This window comes from Populus alba, chromosome 6, assembly GCF_005239225.2.
Source record: "Populus alba chromosome 6, ASM523922v2, whole genome shotgun sequence".
Taxonomy (NCBI): Eukaryota; Viridiplantae; Streptophyta; class Magnoliopsida; order Malpighiales; family Salicaceae; genus Populus; species Populus alba.
Window position 1 is genome coordinate 13,831,042 of NC_133289.1, and position 25,061 is coordinate 13,856,102.

The 25,061-nt window shown below is 30.6% G+C and overlaps 1 pseudogene; it reads right to left on the minus strand.

The window, feature by feature from the left end:
• LOC118048002 (26S proteasome regulatory subunit 8 homolog B-like) lies at positions 1-24,578 on the minus strand (annotated as a pseudogene).
• Positions 24,579-25,061: the final 483 nt, after the last annotated feature.

A 25,061-nucleotide genomic window follows, 5' to 3' on the forward strand; every position in this document is an offset into this window, starting at 1 on the left:
CTAAACAGAGAACTGATATCATTTTGCCTACTCCAAAATGATCCCAAGCTAAACAGACAACTGATTATTTTGCCTACTCCATCCATCCAAAATTTAACAATACAGACAGCAAAACCTAGTCACACCACATTTTTCCAAGGGCATACACTGAAATTACTTCCAGAGAAACATAACCCCATGACAGTAGTCATGATCAATAACTGGAGATAGAAATAAAAACCGTACAACCTCAGTAGTCTTCATGATCTATAATCACTTGCACATACGGAAACACTTCAAAAAAAGCGAGTGGTGCAAGATAAATAGACATGGAGTTGAAAATACCTTTAGCTCTGCACCAGATGGCGCACCAATCGTCTTCTCAGCGATCTTCTTCAAATCAATCTCACGCATTAAACTCATTCTTCTTGATTGGATTTTCAAGATCTCCTGACGTGACTGCATATTCATTACTCAGGACGTTAATCTCTTTGAAACAGTTTGAGGGAGACAAAACAGATAAAGATGCATACATCTTCGTTGGGATTTGGAAATTCAATCTTCCTGGCCTTCGCTTGATCAAGAATATCAATCCGATTAGTGGCCATCAAAACCTGTTAAAAGGGTGTGTCAGAACAGGTTAATTATGAATAACTGTGTTGATAATTCACATAGTTTCCCCTATTTGTTCCATTCTTTTCTCAAGGCACACACAGCACCTTGATCTTGTCTGATGCTTAAATCCATCCAGCTGATTAAGCGGCTCCGGCACAGTCCACTGCACCTCACAGTCACCACTGCCACTCCCAGAATCCATTCATGCAGCTCCAATGCTGCCAATCTCATCCATTAAAATGATTGATGGAGCGTGCTCCCTGTGACAAAACCAAGAATCCCAGAAACCACAAAGAATATAAGATGTGAAATGAAAGGCGCTAGTTTAAAAGCAAGCAGATTTGCACAGCACAACACAAGGCTACAAAAGAACAGAGAAATGGCGATACAAAAATACCTGCTGATAACCAACTACATGGATTTTTGCAGTCACTTTCTTTATGGATCATACTTTTCCAAATCAGAATGGCTACTTCATTTCTCCCCGAGCAACCACTTGCTTGATTGGAAGCTTAATGTACATGGTTCCTGGTATGCCAGAATTGTATCATACCCATGCTACAAACACAGAGAAAATATATATCAACATTGCCCCCCTTTTCCTCATTATGGCTTTTTGTTAAAATAGTGAGCCATATACTGCCTACGATCACAGCAATTGAAAATACAAGACAGCTAGGAATTTAATCATAGACACTTTAAAGGAAATGACCTAATGAAGCTACGAATTAATCAAGAGCAATTCAGTCAAACAAATAGAGACACAAACCTTGCCATTACAAAAAGCTCTCTGACCATTCTAGAGCCTTCTCCAATGTACTTCTGAACTAATTCAGAGCCAGAAACCCTAATGAACGTACAGTCAGTGTGATGAGCCACTGCCCTAGCCAATAGAGTTTTTCCCGTGCCAGGTGGCCCATAAAGGAGAACACCCTCCACATGTGCAAGATTGAGCAAGAGAGTTGCCCAAATTTCAAATACCTTAGAGGTATAAATTGTCAGATGACAATAATTATACAATCAATGGTGGAGTAGAATTTTTTAAATAAAAAAAATAAATTATTAATAAATATCATATTATATAGACATGCATTAGAAATTAATTCAAAATATATATATTAATTCATGTCAATTCAAAATATATAAATTAATTCATATCAAGTAAAAATAATTTAAAAATACTTTTAAAATGAAAAAAAACTTACATTATAATTATTCTCTTCGAGTTTTTATATTTTGAAACCGCTTCATAATAACTTCATTATCAATCTTATCGGAGATATCTTTTCCAATGTATACAACCAAACTATCATTAATCCACTTATTTCTCATCCTGTCCCGCAATCTACTCTTGACAATACACATAGTAGAAAATACTCTCTCCACTGTAGCAGTTGCAATTAGTAGAAGTAATGACAATTTGATAATCATATATACTAATGGAAATATCAAATTCTTCTTTGTTTTCACCATTTTCTCTACAAGACTAGCAATATCTTCAATACTAGAGAACTCATCATCACCACGTAGATTAATAATATACGCATCAAGTTGGTCACCAAGTACCATAAGGTCCACTATAAAGAATTCACCAGGATAAAAAAGAGCAAGGTGAATAAGCTTTTCTTTGTTAAAATTAGAGAAAGAGTCATTTGGGCTTAAACATGTCATACAAAGAAGTAACTCTATACTCGTCTCGGTAAAATGATCATCCAACTCAGTAAGTTGTATGTCAATGATATTGTTAAACAATTCATAACGAAAATGGTGTAAGTTTATAATCCCTTGAGATTTTCACCTTGAATGCCCACAAAGCTTGTACTCATCATCCATGTTTAGAATATCAATATCATGTTTGATGCAAAAAGATGACACTTCTTCTAGTAAAGATTCCCAATCATTCTCTCTCATCAACTTGAATCGTTCCCTTGATGTTTTCAATAAACTCATAGCATTTTCTATGTCTTGATCTTTTTTTTTTGTAATGCTTGTGAGAACTCATTAGTAACTGCTAGTATCCTTCTCAAACAACGAAGCATGAACACAAAATTAAATGATTCCATAATACCTGTTAAAACGACCGCTTTCGTTTTCTGTTCTGAGTTCATCCCATCCTCCTTTATAATCTCAAGCACATCAAGAACTGATGAAAACATTGCAAGTAGATAAATAATTGTAACATAGTGGGAGCCCCAACGGGTATCACCATACCTTTTAAGAGAAGTTTCTTGATTCAAGCCTTGTCTGCTAGAAATTTCCCCATGTTTAAGTCCTTCAATAATTTTAGCATATTGTTTTTCTCTAATCACCTCCATTCTTTTACATGATGCTCCAACTATGTTTATAATGCTAAAAATAAAATTGAAGACATCTCCAACTTCATTATGCTTTTTTTGTAACAACCACAAGAGTCAATTGAAGTCTATGAGTAAAACAATGTACATAATATGCACTTGGATTGTTATTTAGAGTAAGTGCTTTCAAGCCATTGAATTCACCTCGCATGTTACTAGCTCCATCATATCCTTGATCATGCAATCTTGATATGCTTAGCTTATGTTTAGAAAACAAAACTTCAATAGCTGCCTTGAGTGAACTAGCAGTTGTATTTGACACATGTTGAATGCCAAGAAAATATTCAATTATATGTCCATTGTTGTCTACATATCGTGTAACAACTGCCATTTGTTCTTTGATTAATATGTCACATGACTCATCAATTAAAATTAAAGATAATGAGTCACCTAGATCTTTGATAATCACATTTGTAATCTCTTCTACAGCAGCTTGAGTAATGTCTTGTTAAATATCTGAAGAAGTCGATTTGTTATGTTTAGGAGCTTTACTGAAAGTAACTTTTTTAATAGCTTCATTATTTCCAGAAAGGAAATGTAAGAGCTCTAGATAATTTTCTTGGTTGCTTGAACATTCACATTCACATTCACATTCATCATGGCCATGAAATGAAAGTCCTTGGTGTAACAAAAAATGAGCACACTCTATTGAAGCATTCAATCGAGTTCGCTATTCACTTGACTCTTTACTGTCTACTTAGATAACAAAGTCATGATACTTTGTTTTTCATTCATCAAATTCTCACATTTTATCTAAGCTGCATTGTGACTACTATTAGACTTTCCAATATGAAAATCAAATCTTTCCTTTTCTTTTTTTTCAATTTGAAAACCCATCACCCACAAACGAATCAACACTTTTTTTTTACTTGAAGAGGTAACAATACAAGCAAAAGGCAGCATCTTTGGCTATGTTGTACTCAAACCATATTGGGTATGCACCAAACCAAGTCGGATTAAAGCATCATAGTGTTGATATATTCCTAAATTGTTTTTGAGGAAAATCATAGTGTGAAGGTTGACAAGGATCATTTTGTAGATAAGCTCTTCGGATTACATCCTTATCATTTATATGGTACTCATAAATTGATCTTCTTAAGCCAGGGTCAGCAAAGAGAGTGTCGAGGTTGATTTCAATATGACTTTTCTTTGAACTTAATTGAGTTATATGACTTGAAGCTTTGATTGACTCTTCATCTTCAAGGGATTTACGTTTGAAATACTTGTTTAGTGACATGTTAATTTAATATGAACCTGATGGATTTTTTTTTTATCATCATTAGTGTCTACATAATAATTAACACAACTACACAATAATTCACTGTTAAACAAAAGTCAATTGAGTTACATAATAATTCTAAATCTTCTATATGAAATTAATAGCAAAATACACGTCAATTCATCAAAATCAAAACCTATTTCAATTCATATCTATATGCATATAATAAGTATGTTGATTAAATTATACTTAATCATTTATAGATATTTAATTAAGGAACAATGCCTAGTGTATATGTAAGAGGAAAAATGCTTGAAAAACATGCTTTCTACTTGATATTTTACTTACAAACAAATCATGTGAAAATATTAAATTTCAATAAACTACTATGTCAATGCAAGAGATGTCAAGAATAGTGGTTTTGCATGAATATCAATTTATTTTTTTATAATAAGAAAAGAAACACTTATTTGATTAAATTAACAGATTTAAACATTTATTTTGAACATATTTGAATATATTCATAACAAAACCGCTAAATTATCATAAACCTTAATTTTTTTAGTAACTAATTATAAAAGAATAAAACTAAAATTAAACAATGAAGCAAATAGAAAAGATGAAGAAAATTTACCTAAAGCATAAAGCAAAAGGCAAAAAAGATTAATTGATGAGAAATTTGCATATAGGAGACTAGGAGAGGCAGGAACGACGGCTGAAATTGTTAGACAGGGGAAGATAAAGAAACAAAAGGGAAAGGGGGAAAAATTAAGGAGATGTAATATATTAATATAAAAAACAATTAAGGGGGCAATTGCCCCCTTTTGATTCACTGTGGCTCCGCCACTGTATACAACATTGCACTAGCTTTCATTCTCTAAAAAAAAAAAAAATACACTACCTTTGGTTGAGCGATTCCAAGACTCTCACACAATTCAGGGTGTTTAATTGGAAATTCAATAACCTAAAAGAGTTGGACAAAGAAATAAGAAACCATGTGAGCAATCAACAACCTATGATGAAATTGATAATCATGAATTAAGGAAATCAAAAAGAAAAAAAAAACAAATAAAAGAACAAACAAATAAACCTCATTTATCTTTTCTATTTGTTGGAAGACCACCTATCTTGTCATAAGTTGGATCAAGAAAATTTTTTTTTTTAAAAAATAATAACTAGATTTCTTAAAAAAAAAACCCAGAAGAATCGGTCAATTGGTTAAATTAAAGGAATTGGTGAACCAGTTGACCGGTTAAGTCAGTATAATTACTTTTCCTGTTTAGAATAGGTTTTCATTTGCTTAGTATAATCCCTTGATTGTCCAGGACTGTAAGCCTATAAATAAGCTTGTCACCAGAAGTATAAACATAAGTGTAGATCAAGAGAGAAAAAGTGAATAAGAGAGAAAAACACTTAATAAAACTTATTTATTCTGAAATTTCTTCTTGTTCTTTAGCTTTGCAATTTATCATTGCTATCCATATTAAACTACTACACTAATTTTCTTCCGATAAGTGGTATTAGAGCTTGTTTTGATTATTTGACATGGTTAATACAAACTTCCCACTCTAATGTCTTCGTTTGATAAAGGATAACTATGAAATTTGGTGTATTCATGTGAAAGCTTGGGTATGTTTCCAAGATATGTGAGAAATAGTTGGAAAGAGTTTTGAAGAGCCTATAAATTGAGTAATGTTGACTTTATCCCAAAGAAAGGCCATGCAAAAGGCATGAAGGAAGGATCAACAAGCACTCAAAATCATCCACCAATGTTTAGATGATGTCATTTTTGAGATAGTGGCTACCGTAACCACCACTAAGCAAGCATGAGAAGTTTTACAACAATAAAATCAAGGAGCTGGTTATGTAAGAAAGGTAACGCCTATAAAAGTTATGAGGTGAATTTGAGAAATTACCTATGCTTAAATCAGAGAGTATTTCAAATTACTTTGCTAGAGTGTTAGCCATATACAATCAAATGAACATATATGGGGAAAAGATGAAAGAAATGCGTGTGGTAGAAAAGATCCTATTCTCACTGCTAAAAAATTTCCACTATATGATGGTCACAATAGAGGAATCACAAAATATGAATTTTTTTACAATTTAAAGTCTTATGGGAAAACTATAAACCCATAAAGAAAGAGTAACCAAAATTCAAGAAGACATAGGTGCACAAGCACTCTTTTAAAAATTCTTTACAAAAGAGAAACAAGATGTCTCTGGATATATCCAAGGAGGTAGAGGATGTGGATAGGGTAGAGAAAAATAAGGAAGAGGCAGATTTGGAAAAGAAGGCTTAGGCAGCTTCAACAGGTCAAATGGTTAATCGATTGAAACTAACCAGTCAATCGGTTCCACATAAAGTAGCAATCCAAGACCTAGATTTTACAAACAAAAATCAAGTGTTATATTTGTTAAAGAATAGGTTATTATGATAGGGATTACTATAATCCAACCAAAATGGTTGAAGAGAATGCTTATCTAGTAGTAGAAGAAGAGAAAGAAGACACCACATTACTAGTCTATGATGAAACAATGAAAACCAAAGAAAACATGTGGTATTTAGATAATGGATACAACAATCACATATATGGAGACAAAGACAAGTTTATAAAGCATGATGAATCAATTAGAGGTAATGTCTCCTTTACAGATCATTTAAAGGTTTCCATCAAGGGGAAATGTACAATTCTTATTCAAATGAAAGACGGTAGTCATCAATTTATTAGTGATTTTTATATTAAGTTTAGGATAATTGTTGAAGAATGATTGTGAAATTAAGATGAAAGATCATTCATTGACAATACTTAATACTTATGGGAATATAATTGAAAAGGTAACCATGATAAAGAACAAGATGTTTTTGCTAAACATAGAGACAATTGTGCCTAAATATCTAAAGACATGTGTGAAAGATGAGACTTGACTTTGACATGAGACTTGGGCATGTAAACTTTGACAACTTGAAGATGATGATGAAAAAAAAAAGATGTTGAAGGGTCTACCATCTATTGAACATCCAAATCAGTTATCTAAATAATGTTTAGTGGGCAAATAATTTCTCAAGAGCTTTCAAAAGAAGTCTATATCTAGATCAAGCCAAGCCTTACAAGACATATATGCAGATGTATGTGGTTTTATTCAACCATGCTCATTTGGTAAAAAAATATATTTTTCTATTTTTTATTGATGATTATAGTAGAAAAACATAGATATACTTCTTAAAAGAAAAAAAAAATATAATGTATTTAATTGTTTTAAAAATTTTAAGGCATTAGTTGAAAAAGAAAGTGATTATTCTATCAAATCACTTAAGACAGATAAGCAATGAATTTTGTTCTAATGAGTTTTGTGAAGATCAAGGTATAAAAAAGACTCCTAATAGTGCCTAGTTCCCCATAACAAAATGACATGTTAGAGAGAAATACTAAAAACATCCTCAACATAGCGAGAAGTATGCTCAAAACTAAAAAGATGCCAAAGGAGTTTTGGGATGAAACTATATATTATATTGTCTACTTGTTAAATAAGTGTTCTACGAAAGGCTTGAATGACATGACTTCATAAGAGACAAAGAATATAAGAAAGCCAAGTGCTACTCATTTGAAAGTGTTTAGGGGTATTGACTATGTGCATGTAGATGATTAAGCTAAATGATAAGAGAAAAAAAAATAATCTTTTTAGGTTACGATCAAAATTCCAAAGGATACAAGCTTTACAACCCCAATAAAAGAAAGATGATGGTTAGTAAGGATGCCAAATTTAATAAAAAAGGAGCATGAGATTGGAAGGTAGATGATGGTGAGAAGTATGATTTCTACTATTTCTTGATGAAAAGAAGGAGAGATATAAAGATCATCAAAAACTTGTTAGACCTCTACAATCATAAATAAACTCAACTTCACCTTTATCTTATTCTTTTAGTAGAAGTTCAAGTAATGGTAGCCCACCAAGAAATATAAGGAGCCTTGATAACTTGTATAAGGTAATGAATCCAATTGATAATGATCTAACACTATATTGTCATCTTGCCATAAATGAAGATATAATATTTGAAAAGGTAATAAAAGATGAAAAATGAAGAATTGTTATAGATGAGAATATTGCATCAATTGAGAAGAATAACATATGGAAATTGGTTCTTAAACCAAAAAAGAAGAAGCCAATAGGTGTCAAGTAGATCTATAAAGAAAAGAAGAATTCTAAAGGAGAAATAGAGAGGTACAAGGTGAGATTGGTAGTAAAAGACTATAGTCAAAAGCAAGGTATTGGCTATGATGAATTTTTTGCCTCAGTTGTTAGATTGAAGACCATTCAATTGATAATTGCCCCAACTGCCCAACATAAATGAAAGATATACCAAATGGATGTCAAGTTAACCTTTCTAAATAGCTTTTTTGAAGAAAAGGTATATTGAGAAACATACAGGTTATGATGTGAAGGGACATAAAGACAATGTATTAAAGTTGAACAAAGTCTTGTATGGATTGAAGCAAGCCCCAAGAGCTTGTTATAGTCATATTGATAGTTATTTCTTGAAGAATGGATTTGTAAAGTGCCCCCATAAATAAGCTATTTATTTGAATATTTAAAAAAAGTTGTGATACTCTTATTGTATGCTTATATATGGATGACTTGATCTTTACATGCAATAACCTAAAGATGTTTGGAGACTTCAAGCAAGCAATGATCAAGGAGTTTGAGATAATATAAAATGGTTTTATGACCTTCTACCTAAGGATTAAGATCAAACAATGAGAAACTATAATCTTTGTGAATTAAGAGAAGTTTGCAAAAGAGATTCTTAAGAAATTAAAGATAAAAGATTATGAAAAAGTAAATAATCCAGTTGAGTGTAGAATGAAGTTTTCAAAGAATGATGAATGAGAGAAGATAAACTCTATGGCGTAAAACTTATTAGTAGATATATGGAGACACTAGATCGGTCTCACTTGAATGTAGCCAAGAGAATTTTTCGTTACATTGAAAAAATAGGGAATTAATGAAGGTATGCTTTATACTTAAAGTAAGAACTTCAATCTTATTGGCTACTTATATAGTGATTGGGGTATAGATTTGGATGACATAAAAAGCACAATAAGATTTGTCTTTTTTATGGGAGATACATCTTTCATGGTCATCCAAGAAGCAATCGATAGCAATGTTATGTAGTTGTGAAGTTGAGTATGTTCTGTGCCATTTAATATGGTAAAGGAATATGTTGAAGCATTTAGGATTTTTTCAAGAAAGTCCAATACAAATTTATATTGATAATCGATTGGTAATTGCATTGGCTAAAAACCTAGTGTATTATGAAATAAGTAAACACATCGATACACATTATCATTTTATCTGAGATCATATGAAGAACAAAGAAGTTGAATCGATATCTTGCAAAACAAATGATCAAGTTACAGATATCTTACAGAGCCATCGAAGGGTGAGACATTTACTAGATTGAAGTTTATACTTGGAATGACATATTTCAATTGAGTTTAAGATAAGAATTTGTTATGGTAAACTCGTTATAGAAGGTTAAGAATGGCAAGCGCCGACCTATAACCAGCAACCACTAGCCACCTCCATTTATCCACCTTCAAACTGTCACCAACCACCACCATTCACACTTGAAACTTTTATTTTTTTTTCATGCTATTATTTTGTGTATAAATAGACAGCTAGTTTATGGTTATTGTGTGTGGAAAATTAAGAGAAAAACACTAAAAAAAAGGGGTGAGAATTTGAGAGTTTTTTCAATACATGTAAAATTGTGTTTTTTGAAATAAAAAAAGTTGTTTTATCTCTCCTAGTATTTCTAAGCCACCATTTGTTATTTCTCACACAAACACAAACACCCGATCTTAGGCTTAAAACCATCTTTAACAAGACATGATCGTAGTGCTTTCTAAAATCCTTAGTGGGTTTCCCACTCAATTTATTTACTACAACAATTCCCCCTTCCACCTTTCTTACATTAATTGTCTCTTGACTGGGATTTGAAAAGCTGATCAAAAACAGAAAATGAGTGCTTAATCATTGATACTACAAGGTGAAAATGATCCTCAAATAGATTCCTTTCAATATGAAAACGTGTAATAAATCACTATTGATGCTTTCCAACAACTGAATCCATTCCTAGGAGTTTTAATTTTGGATTTTAGAGCTTGGAACTGATGAGCCTTACCTGCAGAAATGGAAGAACTATTTGGATGGATACTTTGAACAATCAAGCATCATTTGCTTGAGTGAACACGGGAGAAGTCATTGGTATTTTTCCATCATGGAATTCTTTCCAAATATATACCTGCAACGATAAGCATCAAATATCCATATTGGAATAATTACTAAAAAAAGGTATTTTATAAAACACCCACCTAGTAACTTCATTAAACCTAGTTGACCTAGACTACTTATCTTCAATTATTTCTACCACTATGAATGGTCCATACTTTTATTGTACCTGTAAAATCATTTTAATAATCTATGAACCCATGATTGTAGTAAGACATGCTCATGGAAGAACTTGTGTGTTGGTAATTACTAGAAACTTAACAGAGGTATAGGAATTACTGTAAAGCTAGAGAGTATAGCAGAATTCAGTGGCAGAATTCCAATTTAAGATTTTCCTGGTTAAATATTTTGGTTTTCATCCTCTATTACCACACCCATATATCATTTATTAATTCGATCCTTACTGGTCAATCAATCTTGTAGCACATCTTACTATGGTGAAACATAATTATCTTCAGACTTGCTGAGAATGTATCAGGCTATTCTCTTGAAATGATGCTGTAACTATATTTTTCAGAACTTGATAAGATCTCATGGAGAGTCGCATTGCATAATATTAAAAGCATAGTTCATAACCAAAGAAATACTTTCTCCCCAAAAAGGCATGTCGAACTCATAGTTTGCAGTCCCTTTCAGTATCTGATAACTGGATGCTTCCAAGTCATGAGTCTTGCAAATCCTCAACTGTAAAAAGTAAGACCCTGATGAGAATTGGTATCGAAGTTTGACTTTAATAAAACTTCAAATAAGTAAAGAACTTGCACCTGCTTAACTACATCCCACAAACCTTTATATGAAAAATAGTTATTATTCTTTATGGGAATCCCAGTAAAAAAATCATTGGTATATGTTTATGTGTGTTATATGGGACAAAGAAAGATTTGAGAGATGTAAGAGAAGAGAGAAAAAAGAAGAAGAAGAAGAAAGTGATTCTTAAAGTGTCTTTTAAATTACTGTTTTTTGATAGTTTTGATATGTATGATGCTAAAAATAAAATTAAAAGATATAGAAAAAATTATGATTTTAATATATTTTCAATTAAAAAGCATTTTTGAAAAGTATTTTGTGCCACATTATCAAACATACACATAGAAAAGAAGAGAAAAGCTTGGAAAAAGAGAGAAATATGTAACTTTTAATCAATTCATCAAAAGTTACTACAATGTTAAAAATTATGTATAAATAGTAAAATCTAAAATAACCAACAATTAAGATTTAAGCTTGTTAAACAAAATTATCCAACTAAATAACAAAAGTTAAGCTTAATTAATAAACTCAAATAAAAATACAATAATATAGGACTGGACATACTTAGTCTTCCAACCAAAGAGTGATGGGTTGGGCTATTCTCCATCATCTCCATCCATATGCACACTTAACCTATAATGTGGATTTGGTATCCCCACCAACTCTTCATGGGTTGGAAAAACTTGACTATGTCAAGTGTAGTTCAAGGCGACTTTGATAATGCTTTCAAAGATCAATATCAAGCTGTTGCGATGTCTCTTTAGTAATTAATCTAAGTATAATATGATTATAGTCATTTTTTCCATGAACCATGATTCATTAAATGATTAATACTTAAAAGTGCATTTTTATCAAGGTTTTATATCATCATTTTGCACTTGAAGTATCAATAACTCCTTAAGCATGCTTTATAATAACATACCTAATAATTTAAGATACCTTTAATTTATGGTAACTGTTCATCTTAAATGCAGGCCTATCACATAAATGAAAGGATTGATTGATGAGTTTAAGTATTGAAATTGAAAGGACAAAGAGAGGGCCAAACTTAGAAAAGAGATGATGGTGCAGTCTAAATTGGAACACTGTTCGGTAATTGAGTCATATCTCGAGTTCTAGATGTCTAAATGACCTCAAGTTTTTGGATAGATTCGGTAAGACATAAGCCTACAACTTTCATGTGGAGTCCAAGATTTAAAAATGTCGTTTTCAAGTCCAAATTATAGCAACAACGGAGAAGTCCGAATCTGTCCTGCAGCTTAGACACTATTCAGCCTATATATCGAGTTCTAGAAGTCCAAATGACCTCAATTTTTTTTTTTCCTGGAAAGATAAGACAATTTCCTAGAACTTTATGTGTACAGGTGGTTCCAGCTCTAATGTTAGCAATGATGTTTTATTCATACAAGAAGGTAAATATTTTCACCAAGTCAAGAGTTGGCCACTCACTCAACAATTAGTCATCAAATCAATAGTTTTAAATTTTGGCCTATAAAAGAAAGCATTTGCCATGCATTTAGGCATCTTGGTGTTCAGATCAAGATCATGCTCTTGCTCTCTTTCTTTGTATTTTGTAATGTTTAAGTTTTATTTGATGTTATATTAATCTCTTGTTTATGCTTTTCATTTCCTTTCCTTTATTTATATAATTATGTTCTTATCTTGTTTTTTTCTTTCATTATGTTTAGCTAAATCTATTCTGTCAAGGTGAAAAGATTACACTAATGGTGTAAGAATAAGTATAGTATAAACTCAACATGGACTTTAATGCTTGATACTAACATGTTTTTATATTTATTATCCTGCTTACTCTTAATACCTTACTTGTTAAATGGTTAATCTACATTTGTGTTGAACAACCATTGGTACAACAAATCCTTGGCATTTTCATAGCTCAACCGTATGGTATAACCTACACCTATGCTATGAAAGGAACTTGATTTGTTGTTAACATAAGGTATCACCATAAATACCTGATAATATTTACAAGTATTGGCATTACTTGAATAAGATAATTAATGTAATCATGTTAACAATTATAATCTGATTGGAAACTCCTTTATGTGTGGTTTCTAGTTGAGTAATAAGAGTTTATACTATACTTGTTTGAAGTACCATTAGTGGATCCTCTAACCTTGACATTTGTTTTTATTATTGTTTAATCCTCACATTAATCTTACATCTCAAAGTCCTCTTTATTATTACTATTACTATTACTATTATTAATATCATTACTACTGCTACTGCTGCTGCTAATTATTATTAGTATTATTGTTGTTGTTGTTGTTATTGTTATTGTTATTATTGTTGTTGTGTTGTTGTTATTTATAATTTATATAGTTGACCTCCCTGTGGTTCGACACCGGTCTTGCTAGGTTATTTATTACTTTGACACTCCTGCACTTGGGAAAAGACAATAATCTTTTGATCGTGTCACTAAACTTCAAAATCCCTAGTAGAAATAACTTGTACATCCAAAGTAGCATCAATATATTTTTTCTATACAAATAATAAACATAATAGGGTATGAGTTTTAAAAGGATCATCAGGGATATATTGTTATCTTTTATATAGAGTAAGGTCCTTCATGTTAAAAGTAGAGTTAATATCAAAGTTTGATGGTAGTTTAATGATATAACTATCTGATTCAATCATTTATAGTACTTTGAATGGTCTAACACTACTAGTAATTTTTTATTGGTTTTTGAAGGACACTATTTAGGTCTAATCAATATCATAAAATAATCTCTAAAATTAACTTTATGGTGTTACTTGTGTGAATCAACTTGAAGTTTGTATTTTTCATTACTTGCTTGCATTGGTTTTATGATCTCAATATGCAAGTTATAAATTCTACATGTACCAGGTCGAGTTGACTTAAACATCCAAGCATGAGAAGACATGAGAATAAGATTTATAGGCCTCTTAAGTTTTATAAATATGATCATTATACTACTAAGAGTGTGGAATGGAACAAATAATATTTGAAACTTAAGTGCATATAGATTGGATACAGCCTCCTACATTTTGAAAAAGAGAGAAAAAAATGATTTTGAGCTAAGAGAAGTGTGAGTTTGAGATAGGAAGTAATAAAAGAGAGAGAAGAAGAAAAAAATGATAAAAAAAAAAAGAATGAAAAAAGAGAAAGAAAAGTGAACTTGAATGCAAAGAAAAACTGAAAAAGAGAATATGAGTTATTTTTATCTAGAAATGGGTGTGTTTTAAGCCATCCAATAGTATATGGGTAAAGAAGAATAGCAGGGAAAGAAATATAAATAAAAAATATAAGAAAATAAAATGAACCGAATAAAAAATAAAACGCTATGCTAAAAAGAGAAAACCACCCAAAAAACCCTAGCAACGTTGCCTAACCATTGTCTTTGGAACTAGTCCCAAGGTAAGTCGCCCCTTTCCTTACATTTTTCTTCTTCCCATGAGTTTGCATGAGAGTTATTATTCACTTTATTGAACATGTTACTATTCGTGTATTGATACTATTTACTCACATATTTTTATTTTATTTTATTTACTTCATGTTAACTTTATATTCATTTCATGAAACTGCATTTTCATCTTTTTATGTTTGTATGTGTCTGTAAATATTTATTTTCATAGAAAAAAAATGTCGACGGGTTTTTGTCAAGTTTGAGTCATGCTTTTGATAAAGTCTAATTTTTAACAGCTAAATCAATGTGTCTCCTAATTTGTATGGACCAATGTAAGCCTAGCATGAATTTTTTAACCCTAAAATGAGTTCAAAAATGCATCGATAAATTTTCATCAAGTTGGTGATGTTATGATTAAACTTGGTTTTAATTGCTAGGTCGATGAGTCTTCTAGCTTTAGGGATTGATGCACGTACTTTTTAACCCTAAAATGAGTTAAAAAATTCATAAAAGTTTTTCATATCAAGATGTTCATGTTTGGTTAAACTTGGTTTAATGGTTAGGTCAATAAGTCTTCTAGTTCTATGGACCGACATATGTTTAGCATGATGACTTTTACTGGAAAAAAAATAAAAGAAAAGAAAGAAAGAAATTATTGAGTTACGAGATTCTTGATTCAGGATCCGATGCTGACTCGATAAACATTAGTCGATAATAAATAACTCATAAATAAGCTTTGAGATAGTTTGGATGGTAAATGACATGCATAAAATAAATTTAGAAGAAAACACATAGTTAAAATAACCTCCTTTTGTTTTTGGAAAGGATGCTATAAAGGTACCGTCTATCTTCCCTTTATGTATAACCAACCTCTTACATAGATCTCTAGAACTAGTACATGTTTTAAAATTCTTAGTCTCAATGTTCTTCTGTAACTAAGTGTTTCTATCAAGGCTGACTGGGTCGGCCACTTTCAAAACCTCATCGAAGCATATGCGATGTTAACATCGTTTGAGACCACCTAGACTTGGTAGAGGGGGTGATTATCTTTCAATCGAACCCGACCTTGCTTGATTTGAAGATTAGTAGCTTTACATTCAAACGTTTGAAAGTGTCCCTACCCAAATAACATAATTTCTGAAATTGTGGTCTTAGTTGACTAAGGACAAGATGTCATGAAGATCCATGAAGAAAATAGGATGTAAACATTTTATTTAAAAGATATCGGATTATAAAAGGGAATGTTTCTTGGTTGAATGGTGGTTGTTTCAACCTTTAGGGTGTTAAAAAACATCTCTTTCAGTCATATGAAAGTACCCCCTCAATCAATCAAAAATTGAAGAAAACAAAGCATAGTACCTTGAACGACGTTGTTTTGACTAATTCTTATATATTAGGGTTTTCTTTTGATTTGGGATCTGCCAAAGTTCAATTCGACCGCTTATCTTCTGATTTCGTTCTATTTTATCCTTAATTTCCTTCTTTCTTTCTAATTTTATGCAATTACATCCCTATCAACTTTACCTATCACCCCTAATTTTGAGTGCCTTTTACAAGTTGGTTCTTGGTTTCAGATTTGTTCAATTACATCCCTAAATGACCACTAAACTTTTAATTTTTTTTTATTTGACCCATGATTTCAATCCTTGAAGTCGTATGCATTTTGCAAATTGATTCTTGGTCCAATAAAGGCAATTAAGCCCCTATTTGCTCACCAGACTTTTATTTTTATGCAATTAAGCCATTGATTTGGCTAAATCAAACTTTCCAAGCTTCCAATTAAGTTCTTAAATATCAATTGTTTTAATTTACCTTAAAAAGTTGATCTTCCTTGCGATTAAACCCTTGATTAAATAATTAAACTCTTAAAAATTTCAATTGTGTCTTTGAACATCAAAAACAAATATTTTTACTAATGGGTTTGGTCCATTAAAACTTTGGATTTCTATTTTGGCCCATCAACCTCACTTGACATTCTAGTCTTCCATCATTGGGCTAGAGTATTTCTTTTTAGGCTTGCCCAAGGTGTATTTTCTTGCATTTATCTTATTATATACATATATATTTGTTATATGACTCTTTTTTTCTTTGCGGAAACCTTGAGAATATATTTTTTTTATAACATAAATTTCTTTTTTGAATACTATCATAGAAGGATTAACCTTTGATTTTAAGTGTGCAGCACCTATAGAACTTTTTTTTCTCAATCCATCGTAGAATAACATTTTTTTTTCTTTACTCACTAAATTTATAGATGATGGCTTCTAATTTTTATGTTCAATTCAATAATAAAAAAATAGAACAAATTTTATAATGTTTAGAATATAATGATGTGAAAAATATAATTGCAGAGAATAATAATATTGTGTTATGGTGATGAGATGGTGGTGAGGGTGGTAAAGAGGGTAAAAATAATAGGGAGAGCAATGATTAAAAAATGATATAATAATGGTGGTCCAATGATTTTAGTGTTAAAATTGATGGTGGAGTTGTGGGAGAAATAATTATGGTAGGATAATAATGATAAAATTGATTGTGATTGAAATAAATGGATATTTTTTTTAATTAATTAATAAATTTAAATAATAAAAAATAATTTATTTTAGAAAATATATTTTATAGGAAAATCATTGTTAATTGTAATGATATCTAATTTGAATTTATCAAATTGTAATGATATTTAAACTTGATTTGTTGGAACTTGCTTATCCACCGAATATGTTGGCTTGTTGTTTATTTATGTGGCAAATATTTGATATGTTAATTTTTATATGTTTTGATAATGTTGTTTTTTACAACGTAATTATATTTTATAAAATATTTTATTTTTTTATTTTAAATTAATTTTTTTCATTTCTTAAATTGTTTTGATAACCTGGTATTAAAAATAAAATTTAAAAAATAAAAAAAATATTTTTACAATAAATTTTTAAATAAAAAACATTTTTTTAAAAAATGATGACTTGAAAGAGGGAATTCGATGTCGGTGTCGACTTTAAACCGTTCTAGTCTGAAAAGAAAAAGGAAAAGGGTGGGGGAGGGAATATACCCTTGTTATTTTATTTATTTGACAGCAGACAAAAGGGATATTCATAAGGACGATATAGAGGAATATCACGACACGTTTCACGAGAAGAATCTTCACAAAAGGCGTGGGTTGGAGTCTTGTACGAGAAGATTGATTCTGGAAAGCGACACGCCATTGTTATTGCTCTCTCTCTCTCTCTCTCTCTCTCTCCCTTCCAATTAAGGGAATTCGATGCACTTCTCTGAGCTCTCTCTCTCATGGGATTTTCCTTTCATGCAAAAGGCATCTCCTTGTTTATTTTCTCATTAAATCTTTTTTGCGTCAACGCAGACACAGAGGCCTCCCCAAACACAGGCAATAATCTGCTGGAAAAACAAAATAAAACTAAATAAAGAGCTTTTTGCTGTCAATATGTTGGTGTTCTTGAGAAAATGGAAGAATCAAACACACAGGCACGTAGAACACATAAAGAAATACTCTGGGAAGTGTTAAGGAATTGTTGATAACCCCAAAAAAAGAAAAGAAAAAGGGTTAATTGTGTATATATATATATTAAAAGAGAATCTTCTTACCTTCCTACCCACTTCATTAAAGTCAAGTATGGGAGGGAGAAGGAGATTCCCGGCTCTTAGGGCTCCTTTATTATTCTTTTGGGGTTGGATTTTCTCTTTAATCTCTGTTGGTTCCCTTAATTCAGAGTCGTAGAATTGGAACTAAGATATTCCCTCTCCTTATAACCAAATATTATATTCTTTTTAAGATGATTGGATTTTTCATTTTGGATCACATATTCTCTTCTTTCTTCTCCGCTGAAACACATTTATGCGACTTTTCAAACCAAAAAGAAAGTTGCTTCCATGCATGCCCTTTTCAATATGCCCTAGCCCTACCTCCTTTCTATATATATATATATATATATATATATATATATAGACACACACACACACACATCACTGAAATTAAGTACTTACCGGATAATCACGGTTAGAATTTCGGTAAGGACTCAATCAAGTACTATTTACCGTCCACGTGCCCAACATCTACCAACTTGGTTGGAGGTGTGGAGGGTCACATGACATGATCAAGCTGACCCTAGCCATAGAATCAACACCACCAGAAAAATGAATTATACCATGTAATATTCCATCAATGAAAAAGTTGTTTATCCATCGGTAAAAAATAATATGAGATGAAAAATTTCTAGTGGTACATCGATTGCTAAATATTATCGATAGGGTTCGGATAGATAACATGTTGATAATTATGTATCTTATATTTTTTATGGATACTTAATATAATCATCGACAACTATGTTATGTCATTGGTTTCATCAATCTATATCTAAATACTTAGTAGCTCTCTATGATTCTTCAAGAAAAATTAGCATGTTTTACTGACAAGATAACTTATGGAATTTTATGTTTGTCGGTGTACTCATTTGTTTTTTCTTTTTTAATGCTATCAAAACAATTTAACATTAAACAAAAAGTCTAACTTAAAGAATACATTTAATATTATTAATTTAACCATAAAAATCATTTACAAATTTTGATAAACTTTAAAATGAGGCTGCAAATGGAGGTGGAGAGGGACGAGGAGGAGAATCTCATGGAGGTCTGTAGGGAGGGATAATAATTGGACATGTATACAATCATCTCCTCCCATTGCTGCCTTTTCTATTCTTCATTATTTGCCTCTATTTCTGCCTATGAAGCACCATTTCATTGTTCAACCAACTTCTCAACGAGCTAAGAGTTGCCTTGATATATCTAGGTTTAAAATCACTGATAAAAATTGTTATTGGTTCTTCCATCAATAATCAGTCACGTTAACACATCATTGATGAAGTTACTGAATTTTTTTTTATATCATCGATAACACCATCGGTCATTTAAGAATTTCAAAATTCTTTCAAAATCACCAATGACTTTTTATCTATCAGTATATTCGTTGGTGAATCCAATACTTTGAATTCTTCAACAAATTCTCTGATGATTTTATATTATGTTGGTAAAACCATCGAAGAATAAAAAAATCATTAATTCTCTGTAATTTTCCAATAATATTGCTATATGCCGATGATTACATCGGTATTTAATATCACTGATGGAAAATAGTTCGTTGGAGAATTCATTTGTTGGTTTACATTCTTGAATTTTTCTTTAAACTCTCTATAATTCTCCGATAATTTTATATTTCATTAGTAAAACCATTAAATAATAAAAATTTCTTAATTCTTCTATATAATTATCTAGTGATATTGTTATCTATCAGTGATTGTGTCAGTATTTAATATCATTGATGGAAAATAGTTTGTCTAAGAATCCATATATTGGTTTACATTCCTAAATTCTTTCATATTTTTTTTGTAATTCTTCAATGATTTTATATATTGTTAGGGATTCTATCAATAAACTTATAGTAAGTTATTTTCTTATATATTAGACATAATCCTTAACGAACCTAATTATGCAACAGCAGCGGGTGCATTCATAACACATTAAAACTACAATCACAATAATAAACACTTGATAAATGTACTTAAGATACAAGATACGAAGACAATAAATATGTTAATTACATAATGACAATAAATTTGTTAAACTGGAGTTGTTCGATCTCTTCATCTTCATCATTTTCTATATTCCCACTGGTAATTAATATATCATTTAACTCGTCAATATTAATATAAATATAAATATTCTTTGCGGCATGAAAATTTGAATATTTTTCTAACTCGATAGATGAAGAAACTAACTCATCTAGTTGAAATTTATCTTCTTCCTCAGTTACTTTATCATTACTATCATAAACAACTTGAAAAAGACTCTTAGGTTTGATTTTTACAATGAATAACCAATCAACTCTGTTATAATATTTTATAAAAGAAAGAGTGTATGTGTAGTACACTTGTTAGTATTTTTTTGGCAAATACAAAAATATTGTTAATGTTGCTAAGTCTATCTTTCGTATTGTTTTCAGCCAAATTATGGTAAGGATCTACCCTAACTCCTCTATTGGTATCATATCAATAATATTTGAATAAAAAGACTGTATTTTATATCTTATGATATTGCAATTGAATAACCTCTTCTAACTTGCCATAATAATCAACTTCAAATTCATTATAAATTGATCCCTTAACACAAATACTATTATTATAAGTATTTATACCTTCTTAATAATCATTTGTGTGAAATACATACCTATTGATAAAATACCCATTATAACACTGTGAAAAGGTTATTCAAAAGGCAATTCACCACTATCATCATGTCTTGGAATGCGGTTGATTCTTGTTCTTATATGGGGTTCAAAATAATATAAGATAAATGCTAAAATATCTTCAATAATATAAGTCTTGTATATCAAAGCATTAACATGCGCCTTGTTTTTAGCCTTTTTCTTGAGGTTGAACAAGTACAACATTAAGGTATACATATATAGATTGAATGACTGAAAGTTTTTTAAAAACACATTACTATTTTAGGATGCATGTAATCGCTAACCTCGCAAAAGGATATATCTATCTATACTGCATTAGACCTCCAACTTTTGCTCTATACATTAAATATATAGATAGAAAAATGCTCCATTAAATCGAAGAAGGAGAGATAGGAGGTAATCTCAAATTTGCAAATTGTCTCAATGATGTTCCTTTCAAGTTGTTTCATGTGTTGTGAATTCAACTTATTTGAGTAAACATCTATAAAAAAATGATTAATCTCCGTGAGTGCATCTCATATCTTTTTTAGTAATAAATCCTTATATATATTTGGAATGAACATTTGCATGAATATATGACAGTCATGACTCTTCATTCCATATAATTTATATTCCTTCAAGTTTACTAATATAATTATGTTCAAAGCATAACCATTAGAAAATCACAGATTCTTAAGCTATTCATAGATAAGAAATTATACTTTTTGTCCAAGACAAATGTTGTTTTAGGCTTTGCCACACGTCATCAATAAGAAACTTCATACCTTAACGGTCATAAAACAAAGCTATATCTATTCAAGCTTTTTTGTTACCATTTATTTTCCCTTCGACCTCCATCATCGTGTTAACAATGTTGTCAAACATATTGTTTTCAATATGCATGATATTCAAATATGGCAGAGTACATTAGTCTTTCAATAGGAAAGCTTCCATAAAATACTCAACTTTACCCAATAATAGGTCATGCCATAACAAGGAAACTTTTGCTTATTAGATTGAAAACCAAATACATTGTCTTTATATTGCAAGACTATATCATACAATTCTTCACTTAATAGTACTAAATGTGCAACATCCCTTTCAAATTTACCTTTCAGGAAATATTTTTTGTTTTTTTCTGTATTAATAATGATGTGGAAAGAACCTCTAATAGCAATTAAAAAAAAAAAAAAAGCTTTACCATCATTCGTTAAGGTAAATGCTTTATTGTTTTCTATAAAATAAGGCATGCTAGTTTTCTATGTGTTTCCCGTCTTGAAACCATCTCATATATAGAAAAATCATTTATAGTCCACATCAAAATTATATTCATTTGATTTTTTTTTTGTGACATCATACATCAAAATCCTGAATGACCATAACTATTTCAACTCATCTAATTTTAGCCTCTCAAATTACCATTAACAACAATTTGCAAAATAAGATCAAATACTTAATGGATATTAGTGTTCATATGCCCCAGTCCATGCTCATCACAAACTCAGTCTTTTGTAGAAGACTATCTCCTTCAACCATTTGAAGCATAGGGTTTTGACTAATTGTAATTAGCTTACCCTTCCATGGGTTTTCATATAGCTTTGAAACCAACATACAAAGTGCCATAAAAACCTCTATTAGAGTCTCAGACATGCTACCGGACACATCACAAACAACTATACAGTTTTTCATCTTTCCTTTTTGTAATAAATCATCAAAGATTCTCTTCCACTGTAGCTCTGCTAATTCTTCACCCATTACCAGAAAATCAATAAATATAAATGGAAATATAGAGGGAATATTTTCATTTGTAAATTTTCGAGGGATTTTACCGACGGAAATATTCCCTCGGTATATACCAAGGGAATTACCGTGGGAAAAAAAATTAAACCAAAGCAAAAAAAAAATGATGACATGTCATTTTTTACCAACGGAATTACCGACGGAATTTATTTCATCGGTAAATCCGTTGGTAAACTGTAAACATTGTTCATCATGTCAATTACAAAGGGAATTATCGACGGAATTTTTCGTCGGTATTTTTCAGAGAGCTCTAGAACTGTTCATCTTCCAATTGCACTATTAATTGTTTTACTTTATAGACAAAATCACCGACGGATTGAAAATTCATCGGCTTGTTTTGGCGGTTTTCTGAAAAAATTCAATTAATTTAAAATTTTCATTTAAATATTACAGACGGAATCACCGACGGAGTTAAAAATCATCAGAAATTTTTAGCGGTTTTTGAAAACTTTTTACGAAATTGAAAATTTAAATTAAATATTACCGATGGAATAATTAAAAAATATTAATATTCAATTATCCGTCGGTAAATCCATCGGTAACACGCCCCAATAAAAAATCTGAATCCGCTTATTTCACAAAAGACAGACTCATTATTTCTTTTTCTTTTTCTACTACTTCTACTTCTTCTTCTTCTTCTACTACTACTTCTACTTCTACTTCTTCTTCACTATATGTAAAAAACATCAATATCTATTTCTTTCTCTTCTTTTCTCTCATCATCTCCTTCTCTTTTTCTCCATACTCGGGTATGTCTTCTTCTTCTTTTATCCTCTTAGTTTTTTTTAATTAATATGCTTTACGAATTTTTTTTTGCTTAGCTTCACTTGCAAGCATATTAAGGTAAGATTTTTCTTTTTTCTTATTTTTTCATGATTTTTTTCACTATATTTGTTTTTTATTTAATTTTAATTGATTTTGTTCTTAATAATTGTATAAATGTTGTTGTAAGATTTTTTTTTTTCATATGAGATCAATTTTTAGTTGATTTATTTATATGATTTTTAAATTTTTAGCAATTGCAACTTCATTTTTTTCATATGAATTTTTTTAGTTGAATTAATTTTTTTGTTTTATTTATTTGTTGCAAATTTGTTTGAGTTGATTTTCTTATTCTTTTTTCCAAGCATTTTGAGTATATATTATACAATGTTGATTTATGTTAATTTAATTATTTTATAATTTTATAAAATGATTTTTTTAAAATGTTTTTAAATAATTACCGATGGATTTACTGACGGAAATTTCTGTCGGAAATAAAAAATAATTTTACCGACGCGTCTGTTCCACCAATAAATCTGTCGGTAATATTATTACCGACGGATAAAAAATTACCGATGAAAGATTCACCGATGAAAATTATCCATCGGTGATTTTGTCAGTAAATTAATTACCGATGGAATATGTGTCTTACGCCGACGAAAAAATTCCGTCGATAAAACTATTAAATCTTGTAGTGACCATTGTCATCGTTCAAAGACTAGATGATCTCATGAGGTAGCAATGCACCTGCTGCAATCTTGGTTTTTCTAGCTTTCACATCTTCCAAATACTGTATGAGATGCATCATGTTTCAAAAACTTTTTCTTGTAAAACTTCATGGCCACATAAGCAACTTTATTGTATGGGAGGGAATCCCATCTATTAGCACCAATATAGACCTCAGGAAACTCAAGAACCTTACGAAGTGGAACCAAAACCTCCTTCCTTAATCGATCACGAACACGATAAGCATAATGTGCCTCTTTGATTCCTTTATATTCATGATAACTTCAAAAAAATATTAATACATTATATTAACATAAATGAATAGATTTGCTTACTTGATATAGCGAGTATTTTAAAAAAAAAAAACAGTACCATGATAATGATGTTGATACTATGAAATGTTGGGTGACTGAATTTGTGATGATGAGGCCTAAATTGTAGAAAAATAGGTGGAAGAGCACCATTTTGATTTGTAGTTCAAGAGAAAGAGGAAGAAGATGATGATGAAGAAGAAGAAGAAAAAGAAGAAGAAGAAGAAGAAGAAGAAGGGGAGAATGAGAATGATGTTGGTTATAACACTTTTAATTTGATGATGGAGTTTTTAATAGAATATTGCAATGGAAAATACCGTCAAGAAATTCATTGGAAAATGATAGCATGTTATATTAACAATGGAATAACCAATATAATTTTTTTTATTTTTTTAATTGTGTTGGCAATTCCATCAATAATTTCATTGGGTATCTATGATAGAAATTCTTCATCACTATTATAATTGAACATTACAAATGAAAAATATTTGATCAGTAATCCCATGGTTGTTTTACGATATTTTAGCAGTGAAATCCCAACCATCAATTCTTTTTCGATCTTCTCTCGTGCATGCACTTGTGCCTCTAACTTTAAGCTTTGACACAGAAGTGGCATTAATGCCTCATCACAAACTC